Source organism: Festucalex cinctus, chromosome 13 (genome assembly GCF_051991245.1).
Source record: "Festucalex cinctus isolate MCC-2025b chromosome 13, RoL_Fcin_1.0, whole genome shotgun sequence".
In the NCBI taxonomy this organism is placed as follows: domain Eukaryota; kingdom Metazoa; phylum Chordata; class Actinopteri; order Syngnathiformes; family Syngnathidae; genus Festucalex; species Festucalex cinctus.
In genome coordinates, this window is record NC_135423.1 from 15,984,795 (window position 1) to 16,001,501 (window position 16,707).

The following is a 16,707-nucleotide window of genomic DNA, read 5'->3' on the forward strand; positions in this document are numbered from 1 at the left end:
TGCTACTAACCACTCAGAAAAGTGCTGCTTACAAAAACATTTGAAACCCTTTACTCAGATATCGATTTGTCACCATGTTGAACAATTTTACCTAATAAATATCACTAAGCAACTTAATTAGTTTTGATTGAAGATACAACAGCTTCCTTGTACTTCGATGTGCAGGAATTTACATGGCTTTCACAAATAGTCTTGCTCATGTAATAATGTACTTCATTGGCTCAGTGACTTTCAGTTCATTGTTTGGTACCTCATCTGACATACAATTGTTACCTTCTTGCAGAGACTCGTACAGGAAATGACCATGGAGGAACATGAAGATATCCAAGTCCAGCTGATAGACTGACACCAAGAAATACTTTTTGACACATCAGCACCACCATGATTTCCTGTACCTGGATCCCACATCAGCACCACCATGATTTCCTGTACCTGGATCCCACATCAGCACCACCATGATTTCCTGTACCTGGATCCCACATCAGCACCACCATGATTTCCTGTACCTGGATGCCAGACTGCAGCACCTTGGTGGACTTGTAGCAAATAAGTGACACTTTCCCAGATCCTTGAGGACAATACAAAGGTTTTTTACCTGGCATATAATTAGTCCATGTCTGACACTTGTTGTTGTAGTTTGTATAACTTGTATATTGTTGTTGTGTGTTAATTTGTACATTTTGAATAACTAAAAAAATACTATTTCCTTTGGCGTCAACATGCAGTGTTCATTCGACACCTAACCTAACACTATTTTACATGACCAGAAATGTAAAACATCAAAAGCCTGGAGAATTATTATAAATGCTTGCAATGACAAGGAATTCTTCATTGGCCAATGAATGTAAGGTACAGTACATGAAAATGAATGAATAAAATAAAGTAAAATAAAAGTCTACATGAAATGAACATATTAACTAAAAAAAAAAAAAAATGCTGTTAGAATATAATGAGCTACATGAATTGCAGTTGTTCCAGAATTTTACCAATACGCTGTGCATTTCAAAATATGGAAAATAGACATACAGGTTTGGGCCAAAAGTAGTGTTACAGAGCAGGTATGTGTTGTACACAGCTAAAATATCTGATTAACTCAATACCATGATGGTTTTTTGTGTGTGTGTGTGTGTGTGTGTGTGCTGACATTGCCCCCCATTAACATTGCAACATTCCTCAAACTCTCCCGAACACAGTATGATCTGTAACACTACTTTTCGCCTACTCTATGATGTTATTGGGGCAAAATTAAGGAAGGCTTGTCCATTGATTGTGTGAACAGACTGCAGTAAAAATGATGTCACTTCAATGTTTGCTGGTTTTATTAAGTTTGACATGCTCCTTGACTGCACAAGTACATGTTATGGAGTGAGGGCATGTTCCCACCAACGATGATATCATATTCTTCAAAGGCTTGCTGAGGAAAGTGAGGGAGGAGTCACTCCATGGCTTCAGACACCTGGTCAGCAGGTCCTGTGTAAAACAAGTGGTGCTTGTACATGTGACCATTCCGTATTGCTTCACACAAAAAGTTCATGTAGTGTGCAATGCCGTCCATATGTAAATGACATACCAAGACGTCGGCTGACTTCAGTTTGTTGCAGCTCAGATATGGTAGGTGGAGATACTGGTGGTACAACACCGAAGCCTTCTGGGGTCCTCCATTAAAGTGTCCTCATTCGGGGCATTCCAATATGGCTGCTGACTCTCCCCTTGATATTTTTTTTTCTTGCAGGTCGGTGATGTATTTAAACGGTGCATGAATGCTTGTATACATCAGAATATGGTTCTGGAACCCCTCAAGTTTGGCTGTTGATCTAGTGTGACACAAACAAAAACACAATTATAAAATAAAATAGAATAATTGATGATACTACTATATGTCACCAACTTTCCAACAAAGCCCCCAAAATAGAGGTAAGATCTTTAGTTTTTGGGCCCAAAACATTGTATTAGCTAGATAAAAGTAACTTGACTGCATACTGCATAGAATATGCAAAGGCTGCTTGCTTGTCGAATTTCCGTGGAAAACGTGGCAGCCTGTAAATTCTTGTGCACCCAATTACACAATGGACCAGTACACACTTGAGTGAGAGAGTTCAGACTCTAGCAGTGCTTACGGTACAGCCAGCATTTAAGTCCAGAAAGTTATTCCCTGCCGAAAATTAATTTCGAGAACCCTATTTTCACCAACCACAACGAAAATAATTTTCAACTCCTCCACTAATACAGTATGCTTTAGATTCTCTATTGAAGTTATGGGCAAATATACCTCCGAAATCACAGTTACATTACATTACACAATAACTTGCGCATTTACTCTAAATATAACGTGCCAGCGGGAATCTTTTTTTTTTTTCAAAGCAAGTAGCTACATAACGAAATCGTTCGAGTGGTGCGGAGTTGCTAATCAACAGATACAGTGATCGTAAAACAAAGGTACGAACATCGTATTAATTAGTACGGAGTATACTTTTTCTCTCGCTCTCAAAACGTAAACACAAATGTACTCTTACTTACCGGTCAAGTAGAAAGCAGTCGAAGGCACCGGCACGTCCCAAACCTAGTCTGTTCCTCATTTCTCTCCATCTGGCAAATGCGGCTACAATATAAACTCTTGTTTTGTCGCGCTGAAATAAAATAAATTCCCAAAGTAAGTGTGATGCTTGATAATGCTCTCTTCGGGGACCGGAAACTCTTCTTCTTCGTGGACATGCGGTCGCCATACAAACCGGAAGTGCGTTCCAAAAACGCGTTAAGAAATGGAGCGCTGAAATTTGTCTTTGACGGCACCCGTAGCAGAAAGATGGCGGCGAAACATGGCAGACGCTAGCAGGCGAGGCGCGGACATGTAAGATAATTTGCGATTTCTAGACTAACCGTTATATTTTAAAAAAGTACGTTTATGCGATACAACATATCTTTTTACATACTACTAACACAAACAATTGTTTTTTTTTTCCGAATGATTTATTATTTCACCACTAGATGCCACTGTATAATACTGAGTGTACCTTTAAAGTAAAAAAATGCGCTCCTAGATGTGATGGAGTCATGATGTTTTTGGCAATACAAGCCTGATAATTAAAATTAATCCACCCGTTTTCCACAGAAAAGCAAGAGAGGGCCTTTATTAGATACTCAAAACAGAGACTAATAACCATATGAGGCGATTACTATTATTATTATTATTATTAGGCAGGAGTGCAAGCCGTCAAAATGACTGCTCTGGGAGATCTAGTTGTTTTAGAATTCTAGTAGTGCTAGTGTTAAGCAGCTCTGGGACTTCACCCATCGCCAGATCGAGATCGTCTACACTCTTTGTCAAGTTTGTAAAGCCAGCCACTTTGCAGTTCCCAGTTTTGATAGCCCTACTTTGACCCTGCCTTGACCATATCTTTTGTTTCCTGCCTGCTCCGTTATCTGTACAATATGAGTCAGCCCAGCGTCCTGCTCAACACACAGATACTAATCCGCCACCAGGAACCCTTCTCCCACTGCCACAGCTACCCACCACATCTGTTGTCTCTGTAAACTGTTTCCATGTAGTATCTGGTTTTGGGTCCTCCACACCACCACAACCCTAACACTAAAGCCCTTACCTTTGTTTCATTACGTAACTTCTAACGTAACTCTTTACATTTTTCCCTTCTATTGCACAAGCGTTACCCAAGTTATTTATGTTACATGATCCAAGTGAAAAGTCTCCCCCTGCTGCGCTGTGGCACGCGAGCCTATCTGTCATTTTACAAATGTTTCGCACACACACACACAAAACTCCAGTAGAAGAAACACCAACACTCTCCAATGGCAAGTGCACATGAAACTGAGAGTTGCTTTTCAGGGTGGAAATACAAACACCACTTTGAATTCCTGCGAATAAAGGATGCTAAAAACATCTTGGTAAAATGCAAGGTATATGTTGGACAGAAAGAATTGTCTCCAGTGGCCTTGAGCATTGCAAATCTGTTAAAGCAGTGTCTGTCAGTGCATGGGGCAACAAAACCAAACACCCAAAATCAACCACCACCTCCTAAACAGATTGATTGTAATTCTCCACAGCAGCATATAACCAAGAGACAGCTTGACAAAATGATTGCCAGGTATGTTGTTGAGGAAATGCTTCCCCTCTCAATGGTGGAGTCTGTTCCGTTCAGACCACAGATCAGCAAAATACCAGTGAATGCAGGGCATGTGCAGAAATACATTTTCCAAATACCTCAACTGTGAATATTGTAAAATGGAAGATGAGCTCAAAAACACCTTTAATGGGTTATCTGTCTACCACTGCAGATGTATAGACTGCATATAATAAAATATTTCTTGGTGTAACCGCTTATTGGATAAATCCCAAGAACATGCAACGTGAAAAATCAGCGCTGGCATGCAGACGATTCAAAGGTCGCCATACATATGACAGTATTGCTACTTGATAATATTCAATCATCTCATGGCAAAAACCAAAAAAATAAAAAATAAATCACAGCAACTGTTACGGATAATGGTTCCAAATTTGTCAAGGCCTTGTACAGACCATGTGATGAGGATGAAGAAGATGACACAGAGGATTGATGAGGTGACCTTTATGGACATTAGCGATATACTGCTGAATGATGCTGAAGTGGGTGGTGTGATTGTTTTACCCCCACATCTGAGATGTGGATCACACACATTAAACCTCATATCGTGCAATGATGTGGATAAGTGCTTGCTCTCAACATCTGAAACAAAAGCACTCTACAGAAGCGCTACTGCAAAGTGTGCAGGGTTGTGGATCAAGACCAGGCGATCAACAGTGGCCTCAGAGCTCCTGGAGGACATTGTTGCAAAGAAGTTGCTGGTAGCTTTGCACAATCAGGTGGAATTCGTTTTACGATGCCATGGCTCTAATCTCTGGAATACCGATGGTGGAGTTGAACACGCTCTCCTTTAAACTACAGCTGAAATGTTTCACTGAAAAGGAGCATCTATTTCTCAAAGAGAACTGGACCGTCATGAAGCCACTTTATCAAGACTACAGCATATGATAATGCATGCTAAAAGACTTCTTTTTCAACTTTCCAAATGAAAAGCACAACAGATTGAAAAGGAATCCAAAAAAAAATCAAGGTTATTTACAATACAAGCTACATTTTCTGCATACTATTGTCTATGATAGGCTGCATAACGAAATGTGTATTTCTGTGGCTGCAACAGGTTTTGAAAGAGATGTATTATTCATTTTGCGGTTGCATTGCCAATTAATCCCACGAGCACTGAGTTCTTTATTGTGAATCATTTAGCAGCAGCAGCACAAGTTATGCAGTCTGACTTTAATGAACATAGTTCACTTGTACAAACTAATAAAGAAGATTAAGTATAAATGATTAATTCCTTGTTTAAAAAAAAAAAAAAAAAAAAAAGGTAGCTGTTGTCTTACCTTGGCTCTCTCCACTGTGTCCTGGCCAAAGGTCTGTTTGAAGTGCCTGAGCCGAAGACAGATAGCACCTTATAATCCACATGAGCTATTATTGCCCCAGACACCCACGCACACGTGCACACGCACACACGTGCACTGTTGTTTAATACAGTGCTGTTTGAGAATGACGATGCATGGCTTTCTCATAAGAATAATGTACCAGGATGAGATGAAAGAGCTAATGAATGATACTATCTGGGGTGTTCTGCTACTTGTTTCATGGTTGTGAGAATTGTGTGCAGTGTTTTGACACAATGTTGACAAAAGGAGTCCTGTTTTCAAAATTGTGTTCAAACTGTGTTAATTTATGATATATATATATATATATATATATATATATATATATATATATATATATATATATATATATATATATATATATATATATATATCCTTGCTAAATGAAACACTTCTCAACAATAAACAAACATATTTTGTTACCATATGAAACACATACATACAATATATAAATATACAGTGTGTAAATTCTACACTAGACAAGACGAGTGCTGCAGCTGATGAAAATATGATTTATTCCTCTCCATATACTCAAATCAGTCAACATAGAGAATCACAACAAATCATGTCCCAGTTTTCATGCAACTGCAGTGTGCACATTACACTGTTTGGTAAGCAAATATGACACAAACATAACATTGAATGCAACACAGGTTACAAAAAGAGTTAAAAGTTAAAGAACTGAAAATACATTAGCTCCTTGTATAGCTGGATCTGGCCAAGAATATCATCAACATACGGCAATGGTAAGACAACGTGGGAATAATTATCTTGAAGTCGAGCCATTCTTGGTCATCACAAACCTTTTCCTTGGCTTGAATGTCGGGTAGCCAAACCTTATAAACGCCCCACGTATTTTTGATGGCTCTTTAATTCCGTCTGATCTTAAATTATATTGGAATGATTGTTGTTTTAAAGATTTTTGATAAGTACCACATGTTTGTAAATGGTTGCCATTTGAACCTTGTGGTAATGTTTAATTAATTACCCTTTGACCTTTCTATCTACTGTATCTGGTGCACTTGCATGCATTACATATTTAATCCAGGTGCGACAATCACTCGACGGATACTCACCAGACTCTTCAGAAGGCAGAAGTGTTTCTAATATTATGTACTGAACCACACGAGGGCAGAATATTAAAAATGACTCTCTCTATGATGAAGTCTAAAATTAAGCTTTGACATGCCTACGCAAAGATGTAACACTTATCAAGTATCTTCCTGACCTTGAGTTGAGCTTTGCCCATCTGTGAAGTATTTCAGTGCCAACTGTTTTATGCATTAAGGTGTGAGTTTCATTGAAATAAGAAGGCACGCAGGGATTTGTTGGCTTCTTTAATGAACTCCCAGTCCCCATAGAGCTCTCGTGTTGTTCATTTCTTCGCAGCCTGTTTCCTGGCTTCTATCTTTGTGCAAGAAAAAACAGATTACTGCCACTGTTGTGTCACTAGCACAAAGACAGTCTTCATGTAGCATGCCAGCTACAAATACACAAAACACTCATCTCCCTCTCTCTATTGTACATGTTTAGGCAGTTGAGCTCTGTCTTGGTCTTTGGTTTCCCAAGACCCAAGTCTGCCTTGGATCATATAATCATGATTTCAAGTTCCGTTGGTATTTATGGTGCCAAACTAAAGTTAGACTGACTTGAGGCTCATTACCAGAATATGTTATTAAGTTTGTGCAGTGAGAAACTCCAGCTCTTTACATGCTTTCAAGCAGTAGTGTTTTTTGTTGGGGGAGTTGGTAGGGCACCCACTATTACTAGGTTGGCTCCCTACAGTACCATGAAAACTACAATAACCTAAACATTATTACAAATATTACTTTCCTAAACCCAAACAATGTGAGTAGTATGTGAACTTGAAGAAATAAATTAACTTATTATTAGTGCTGTCAAAGTTAAAGCGTTAACCAATTAATGAATCACAAAAAAATTATCGCATTAATCATCGTATTACCACAGATTAATCACACTATTAATTTTGACCGCAGATGATCCTTTTTAGCCGACAGCGGATGGTTACATTAAAAGGTAGCTGTTCGAGTTTGAGGAATAAACATAACTACATGCATTAAAGTAAAGCATTTAATAAATGTTTACATATGCCGTAGGTCATTTTTTCCCATTTTAAATTATGTAAATAATTAATTGATTAGAAAAAGCAGGATGAGCGTGTGCAGTGGATATTTAATAATAATAATAATAATAATAATAATAATAATAATAATAATAATAATAATAATAATAAAATACGTTTTTGAAGATGTCCTCATAACATTCAATGTCGAAAAAATTAACACATAACACGTGTGCTTCAAATTTAGCGGGCAAAATATGTTGGGGAAAAAAAGCCTTTTTAAGTCAGTGATTAATCAGGATTAATCAAAATTCTAAGATGTGATTAATCTGATTAAAAAATTGAATCGTTTGACAGCTCTACTTATTATTAAATCCAGTTTGGTGTTGCTCAGATTGCCATGCAGAATAATTTGGTCATAGCTGCCTCATAGGCATTAAAAAGGAAATTACTCATAAAACAGAAGGACAAACAACAACTCTGTATTAAATATGTTTTTGATATAAAGTATAATAGTACCATCTGGTCAAGTCACCAATAATTTCTCATGAAATATGTACAGCACTAAACTGCCTTGTATGCTTCTGCCAATTGGCTGGTAATGAACATTAATGTCATTACAACAAAAATAATAGATAGAATGAAATTATTAACATTTCATTTTCAGGCCTCACATTCATCTGCTATTTCAGCAACAAAGGCTTCACAAAGCAGCAGGAAAAAGGCACTGAGCACAAGTGACTGAGACTCTGCCAATGCTGTCTCAATATATTTTTGCAATGCTTATGTGTGTACAACAAGAACATTAGTACCTCTTGAATAGCGCCATTTTTCCTAATCCTTCACTGATCATTCTGCTCACTCATCAGCTCTTCTCTCTTTACAAATCCAATTCCACTCTGCCAGTGCCAATTTCAGGTGCTCTCCCTCTGGATTGCAGCACCGCGCCGATTTCAATAGAACAAACTGAAATTGGCTATTCAGTCCCCTGTATCGATCCTGTCTTGTTAAAAGTAGGCACTCAACATTGAGAGCTGCCAACCAGTCAGCCATAGCTTAGGTATGACTCTGTGCTAAAGTGTGTATGTGTGTGCATGCCTGTTTTGGTTTTGTCAAAATGGAAATGTTAAAGTAGTTAAAGTGACCCGCACGTTATAGAAACACTACCCACTTGTTTAAGTATCCAATATAAACTCCTGTTTTAACTGATTCGAGTGTAAACTTCTTGACTGAATCTCATTCGCTCCCAGTAAAAGCACATGAAAGATGTAGGTCAAGTTAGGTTAGTTCTGCAAAATGTGTAAAACCGAGAGAGGACTGAGGTGTCATTCCTCAAGAGCCCACAGTGTTATAATCAGGGACGAACTGGGAACAGAATTTGGCGCGGGAAAATATTTGCCAACTGGCGTCGGACGACATACATGCGCCAAATCATATTCGACAGCGATTTTGTCGATTACTATTTGTCGTCCATCGCTGGGAAAAGGCTGGTGATATTTATCGATGTTCAGGGAACTCTTGAAACTCCCATCCAGTAGTAGTAATATAATAACAGGCCCTATTTTCGTACACGGGTTTGTCATACAGATTCACGATCCTGACCTCGAGTTGAGCTTTGTCCATCCGGAAGTGGAGATCATCTTGCTGTTCCTTTACTATAAGTGCACTTTGCAGTGCCAATCTACTGCATGGACTGCAGCGCATCCTTCGGCATGTAGATCGTGCACACGAATTTCTCTGTTGAATTTAAATGAATTGATGAGAGGAGCCGCTTCATTTGCCCAGGAGTTGCCTGTGTTCCCTCTCACAACTGTGCACAGCAGTGGAAATGCCCTCTTCTATTTGTGTTAGTCTATCAAAATAACTAAAGAAATAAAAGTAAACACATGCACGCAGTTAGAGTATGATTTGTGCCAGACTTGCGCTAGGTATGAAAAAAAAAAAAAGTGTGCAAAATATATATTTAAACTTAAAAAATTTAATAGAAAAATATCGGGCGGCACGGTGGGTGACTGGTTAACACACCCGCCTCCCAGTACTGAGGACTTGGGTTCGAGTCCAGGCTCCGGCCTTCCTGGGTGAAGTTTGCATGTTCTCCCCGTGCCCACGTGGGTCTTCTCTGGGTACTCCTGTCTCATCCCACATTCCAAAGACATGCATGGCAGGTTAATTGGGTGCTCCGAATTGTCCCTAGGTGTGCTTGTGAGTGTGGATGGTTGTTCGTCTCGTGTGCCCTGCAATTGGCTGGCAACCAGTTCAGGGTGTCCCCCGCCTACTGCCCAGAGCCAGCTGAGATAGGCTCCAGCACCCCCCGCGACCCTTGTGGCCCGGAAGGCAGTTTGGGGTTGCGGTGTCTCGCTCAAGGACACCGTAGTCATGTGTCCGGGGATGATCTTGATCTTGGTCCAGTGCTATTTGACGATCTTAACCACTTGACCACAGCTGCTGCATGTGGTGGAACATCTGAAGCAAAAACAGGTAAACGTCAGTAAAAAATAAATAAATAAATAAATAAATAAAAATGGACACTGGTCTAAACTGTAACAATATTCACAATGTTTGAATAAAATGTAAACTTTGTGACTCTATTTTTTGATCAACTGGATTTTATTTAGCATTAAAGACCTGATATTAAGTTTATTCCTGTGTGAGCGGATGCTGTGCGGGTAGCAACAAGGAATCTCCTCGTTGCCATGGTAACTCTGAGCCGGTGAACTTTTGTCATGTGCCAAGAGCTCACTTGCAGTAGACAAGCATTGGTTATGTGTGTGTATGTGTGCATGCTATCTCACGGAGTTTTTGAAGGAAAGAAAGGAAACAGTATGTGTGCTTATCTTTGTGAAAGACTGCAAATCCCCTTTTGCTCTGTCACTCTCACTCCAGCAGCAGCCTGACTCTCTCTCTCTCTTTCTCTCTCTCTCCTTTATCTTGCAGGTACACTGTTGTATACTTCCCCTTTTCATTATAAAGGACTTCTCATCTTCATCACCTTTCTCCTCCCTTCATCCCATTTTACTTTTTGCACAAAAGAAAACAAAAGTAAAAAATAAATAAACATGTATCTTACTTCTGCTCCTCTCTTTCATCAACATAACCATTTTTTGTGTACACACCGTATTGATGTTTTAACTGGCTCTCATATTCTGCTCTCTCCCTCCATTTTTATTCTACTACCACTCTTTTATCTATGATGAGCTTTGATACATCTCAGGCAATGCATTCTAAAGTGTATTTCTCTTTCTATTTAATTAGATATAAAAGCAAAAAAACAAGTTAAATATGCAGCAACAGAGGAAATTGTTCTTTCTTTACATGTTAGATGCATCAGATGGACTTTTGTGGGGGTGTGCGTGCGTGCGTGTGTGTATGTGTGTCTGTGTAAAATGGGGTGAATGGCTTGTTGTTAGAGTGTGGCTGTGCCTGCCAACACAGAGGCCTTCTCTTAGACTTTAGTTAATCAATATGCAGCTCCTCCCCGCATCACTGTCCTTGTGTTATAAATACGCGTACACGCACACACAAGCTACAGCCAAGGCAAATGGATGCACACACTTCATCGAAATTCTGGTCCCAGCATCACCACTGCCCTTGTTGTATCAATAAAATGTACAAAAAGTTGATGCCAGAAAGCACAAAACTGATACAGGTTCTGCAATCACAAACACACATGAATGTGTTGATCAAAACAAACATCAGAAAGCAGAAGATACCTAAAAAAATTGTTTCATAAAGCAATATAACCTGATAACAACAATTTAATAGGACCCCGTATAGATATTATATTATACTAGAAGTGGCCTATTTTCAAGCAACATCAGTGCCACTGTGCCTGTGTGAGCTCCATGGGCACACCCCTGCTGTAATGAGCATCCCAAAAATGGCAAGGAGTGCTACAACACAAAAGTGGCTGACATGCTGTGCTGGAAATCTTATATTTAAAAAAAAAAGAAGAAAAGAAGAAAAGAAAGTACAACTTTGGTGGTGGGGCTCGAGGCCCCACTTCTTTTTTTCCTTCCTTTAAAAAAAAATAAAATAATTCCTAAAAATGTAAGAAAGTGAGCTATAGCTTTATTTTAAATGTAAAAAAAAACATTCAGTGAGGACAATATAGAAAGAGTATGTTGCATATCATTAGTGCAGAGTTGTGCAATAAGTAATAACTGAACATTTTAAATGTTGAGGCATACAATCCATTAACTGCAGAACATCCATCCATCCATTTTCTTGACCGCTTATTCCTCACAAGGGTCGCGGGGGTGCTGGAGCCTATCTCAGCTGGCTTTGGGCAGTAGGCGGGATACACCCTGAACTGGTTGCCAGCCAATCGCAGGGCACACAGAGACAAACAATCATCCACACTCACAAGCACACCTAGGGACAATTTGGAGCACCCAATGAACCTGCCATGCATGTCTTTGGAATGTGGGAGGAGATCGGAGTACCCAGAGAGGACCCACGCAGACACAGGGAGAACATGCAAACTCCACCCAGGAAGGCCGGAGCCTGGACTCGAACCTGAGTCTTCAGAATTGGGACGCAGACGTGCTAACCAGTCACCCACCGTGTCGCCCCAACTGCAGAACAATAAATAACTTGTTGATACATATGACATTTGGGGCCTTTGAAATTTGAGATGACATTGGACAGCCAATGAAATTGCCTTATGAAATTACTTATATCTTTGCCGATCAAAACAAAAGTTATTTATAATTTTATGGTCCTGCTTTGATTCACTGAGGATCACTGCATCATGAATGTGCCAACACAAGCTACCATGGTAGCTACTATATGTAGGCCTACAGTCAAATGAATGTTCATCTCATGCATGAGAAAATGTGTACAGGGTTAATAGTTCAAAGTGGAGTCCTTTAATATTAACCCGTAGGCAGTATTGGGACCCGTTTGGGGGTTTTTGGTGGTTCTGACCAACTCATTTCAAAATAAAGATACTGCCTACGGGCCACACTAAATGGATTCTTTAAGGTAGAACAGCATAATGTGTTTAGCTACTCCCACTTGCATTTACAGTTTCTTTTCCCAATTCCAAACACAATTTTGCAAACAAGGCTCGTTTTATCAAAAATACTGAACACAATTCACAAAATCACACACCCGAATTGCAAAACCCCTCACATATCCCCCAAAATGAAGCACTGCAACCAAAACTACATATAGCTTGACCAAAATAAAAATTTTGTACCAAGTGGCACATGTCATTCATGTTACCAGATTTATGTCTCATCAACTACACACTGTTGGACATAATGCAAAGCACTCCCATCTTTAAACGAGAACTAAGATGACCAGAGCATGCAAGAAGTAATTGAGTACGGTGATTGGTGGAGTGGGGAAAATATGGAAAAATGGGGGATGCATAGTGTAGAAGACGAGAATAGCTCCCCACGTTCACGAGCAGGCCACGTCTTTCACTCGCTCTGTCTCTTACATCAGTTGGCCCGTCAACCCTGCTGACCTGAACAATCCATCAAGTGCTGCGACTGCTGCTCCAAGGGATGGAGAGGAAGATAAGGTTGTAAGGTGAAGGGGAGAAAGAAAAGCCCGATTGAGAGACTCTGATCCCACAAGTTACCTCAGAACAGCACCATTGGACCTCATCCACCAAACATTTTGTATCATGACATCAGTTTTATTCGTACTAATAGGTCTGAATTAAATACTTTAAACCATTACAAGTGTGGCTGAGTTAATTTGACAATGACCTCAACAGCCACTATCAACCAGTGGCATCACCTGTTATTATCCGGAAGAAAAATATGAGGCGTCTATATAAAGTCAGATGTTTATCTGCTAAAGAGTCCAATGCAGCCAACAATTAATTGAGGTACTGTTTCACCGAGATTGGAGGCCACTGTTTGAGGACATGAAATGTGACAATTAGGATAAGATGACAAGCGCTAAAACAACGCGCTTAATTGCGAACAAGCTTACATATTAGATACTTTCTTTTTGCATCTCAAGCTCTGTGTCACCCTAAGTCGGTCCTCCGATGTTTGTTTGCCAATTAAATTAAGTTGCAATCTTTCTGTGTAAATGCTGTGCAATGGGTTTCATTAATATGAAAATAATTTGGTGTAATGCGCAGTGAAAATGTTGATAAGTCACCCTGGCATTGCCTCAAGATCCTCAAACTTGTCACTCATGCTTGCTTTAATAGGGAGGCAAATGCATTTAAACTTTACATTAGGTTATTCTCAGCCACCTGTCATGCTTCTTCTGCCACTGTGCAGTCAAAGTGTGATCCAAATTGCACACGGAGAAGACCACGCATTCATTTACTCAGGTGAAGCAGTGGAGCATGCCCATACTGTACATCTAATTTTGAATTAGAGCCCATACAGTGCTTGACTTCTTCTTGTCCATTACCTCACTTGACGATGGTGTCTCCTAGCCCCTACATATCATCTTCACGCAACTTTCCTCCTCATTGCCTCGCGGGATGGCGAGAGCAAGAGAAGACTAGCGAGGATGAGGAGGTAGTGGACAGAAGAGTGACAGCATCTCAAAGCTGTAGGGGCTTTGCGTGTGTGCGCACTCTTTTTCTTTTTTAATCTCAATCCAACTGTATCTCCCTCATGCTTTCTCTCTCAAACAGACACAGCAGGGGGCTGTGTTCCCCTCTGTCTAGTTGTGTTTCCCTAAGGGTTCTCCGATCCACTCATACATAATTGAGATCTGGTGCTGCCCTCTGTGCCTGACAAGAGAATATATTTAAGCACATGCATATGAATAGACTTATTGGGACAAATACCTCACACGCAAATCAAATTGAATACCCAGAATAAACCACATAGTGTGACGAAACACCATTGCTCACAAGGAGCCATTGACATACAGGCAGAAAAATAAAACACAAAACAAAAAAAACAAAAAAAATGGGTGTGTGAGAAACAACCGGAGTGTAGTCTGTATAAGCAGGCACAATGTTGTCTTGTGACTGATTCTCAGTTGTGTGGATGCATTATGGATTGTTTCCACAAGCCCCAAAGTTGGTAGACATTGTTCAGAAACAATTGTCATGTCGGCTAGCAAATATATTTCATCTTCCAAGGAATAAGCGGTTCAGAAAATGTATGTATGTACTGTATGTATGTTAGAGCTGTCACACGATTAATTTTTTAAATCACGGTTAATTGCTTTATTAAAAAGGCTTTTTATCAACATTTTTTGCCCGCCAAATGTAAAGAACACCTGTTATGTGATCATTCTTTCAACATTTATTGTTATGAGGATGTCTTCAAGATTTTGTGATCCACTGCACGCTCATCCTCCTCTTTTTTTAATAAGTTCATTACTTGTATAATTTAAAACACGAATAATAATGACCCCAATATTTTGACATGAACAAATATTTTGAATGCCATACATAAATATTTATAAAATGCTTTACTTGAATGCATGTAGTTGTTTATTGCTCAAACACAACCTGTGCTACATTTAACTAAAGGATAATCTGCGGTAGTGTGATTAATGTGTGTTAATACTATTAATGCAATATTTTTTGTGATTAATTAGTTAACACTTTAACTTTGATAGCACTATTAATATATACAGTAGTCTGTTGGTAACATTTGTTTGGTTGTAAGTCTCTGCAGATTATTTTGATTCCACTGAGGTCTTGCGTTGAGCCTCAAACCAACTGTGTAAATTGGCTATATTTAATGAATGGCAAATGTCATATTTCTATGAAACCATTAAATTTAAGCTTGCTCCTAAAGTTCTTGACCCAAATGTAAATGTGTGACTCATAACCTGAGAAAAGACGCCAAATGCCAAACAACTCTTTATCACCATGGCAACTGTGCACCAAAATCATTTAAATCTCCATCATCGCATTGGCCTCATGCCCTCACCCAGAGTCCGTTAAAACACTTTGTGCATGAGTGCTTTCTGTCAGGATTTTCGGGGGGTTGCGGACCCAAATGAGGGGAGGCAGAGGGAAGAAGCCAATGCAATGTCCAAACAAAAAAGGGTTTTATTACTTATATAAAAATGGTGGTGCACAAGGTGCAGATAGGAAACAATGAATACAAAAGTCCTAAATCAAAGCAAACTCAAATAACATGGCAAGACGGGAGAAACAGCAAAACGTGGAATTGACAATGGACCAACAAGAACTGAACTGAAAACAGGTGACTAAATAAACACAAACTAATTACACAACAAGGAACACCTGGACAAGACACACGTGGGTGAGGGAACTGATTGGCTGAACACAAGGGTGTGGGATCATATTAAAACGAGACACTGACAAACAAGGAAAACACCTAAAGTGATCAAGACAAAACATAACAAAAACCCAACCCAACAATTTAAAAGTCATCTTTAAATTCCTCTAGCTACTTCTGACTAAATACACCATCATCTATATGGAGAGGCATGTGTGTTGGGGGATTGCATGCAAGGGTGCGTGGTTGAGTGGCGATCTTCTAAGAGCAGTCAGGCCTTAATTAAACCAACGCTTGTATTGTTGAGCTAATGCTAACGCAAGTGATCCACGCTCATTAGGCAAAAATCTCCACAAATCTCTCCCTCTCTGCTGCAGTTACAGGACCAGTGCAATATATCCACATCATTACACACACTCACACGCACACGCACACTTACTTAAGCCACCATATCGTGGCTACGCACACACATGTTGTCTGCACATAGAGCCCAAGCACATTATGCATCATTACGCGCACTAACCAAGTGGAAATGTTGGCTAACCTAAGGTTAGTGAGTCTGTCTTGGTCAGCTCAAAGCTTTATGGTTGCACATAAACACACGCACAGCACACAGTACATGCTTAAAAAAAAAAAAGCCTGTCATATGTACATATAGGCCTTTTTTTACTACAAAGAAATGCAACATCTAAACAATAAGACAAATCCCGAGTGTAAACATCCATCCAGCCATCCATCCATCCATCCATTTTCTTGACCGCTTATTCCTCACAAGGTTTGCAGGAGGTGCTGGAGTCTATCACAGCTGGCTTTGGGCAGTAGGCGGGGTACACCCTGGACTGGTTGCCAGCCAATCGCAGGGCACACAGAGACGAACAACCATCCACTCTCACAAGGACACCTAGGGACAAATCGGAGCACCCAATTAACCTGCCATGCATGTCTTTGGAATGTGGGAGGAGACC

General features: G+C 39.7%; 1 protein-coding gene and 1 long non-coding RNA gene across 2 annotated transcripts in view; both read right to left on the reverse strand.

Moving 5' to 3' along the window:
- Positions 1-5,424, reverse strand: part of si (sucrase-isomaltase) — a 70,534-nt gene extending 65,110 nt beyond the window's left edge. The window contains exon 1 of the mRNA XM_077540841.1: positions 5,417-5,424. The gene's annotated coding sequence lies outside the window, so the exon portion shown is untranslated. The remainder of the gene's footprint in view (positions 1-5,416) is intronic.
- Positions 1,296-2,810, reverse strand: LOC144033825 (uncharacterized). The gene is made up of 3 exons (XR_013288093.1): positions 2,518-2,810; positions 1,571-1,814; positions 1,296-1,470 (listed from the first exon to the last, which is right to left on the reverse strand). It is a non-coding gene; the product is annotated as an uncharacterized LOC144033825 (long non-coding RNA).
- Positions 5,425-16,707: the final 11,283 nt, after the last annotated feature.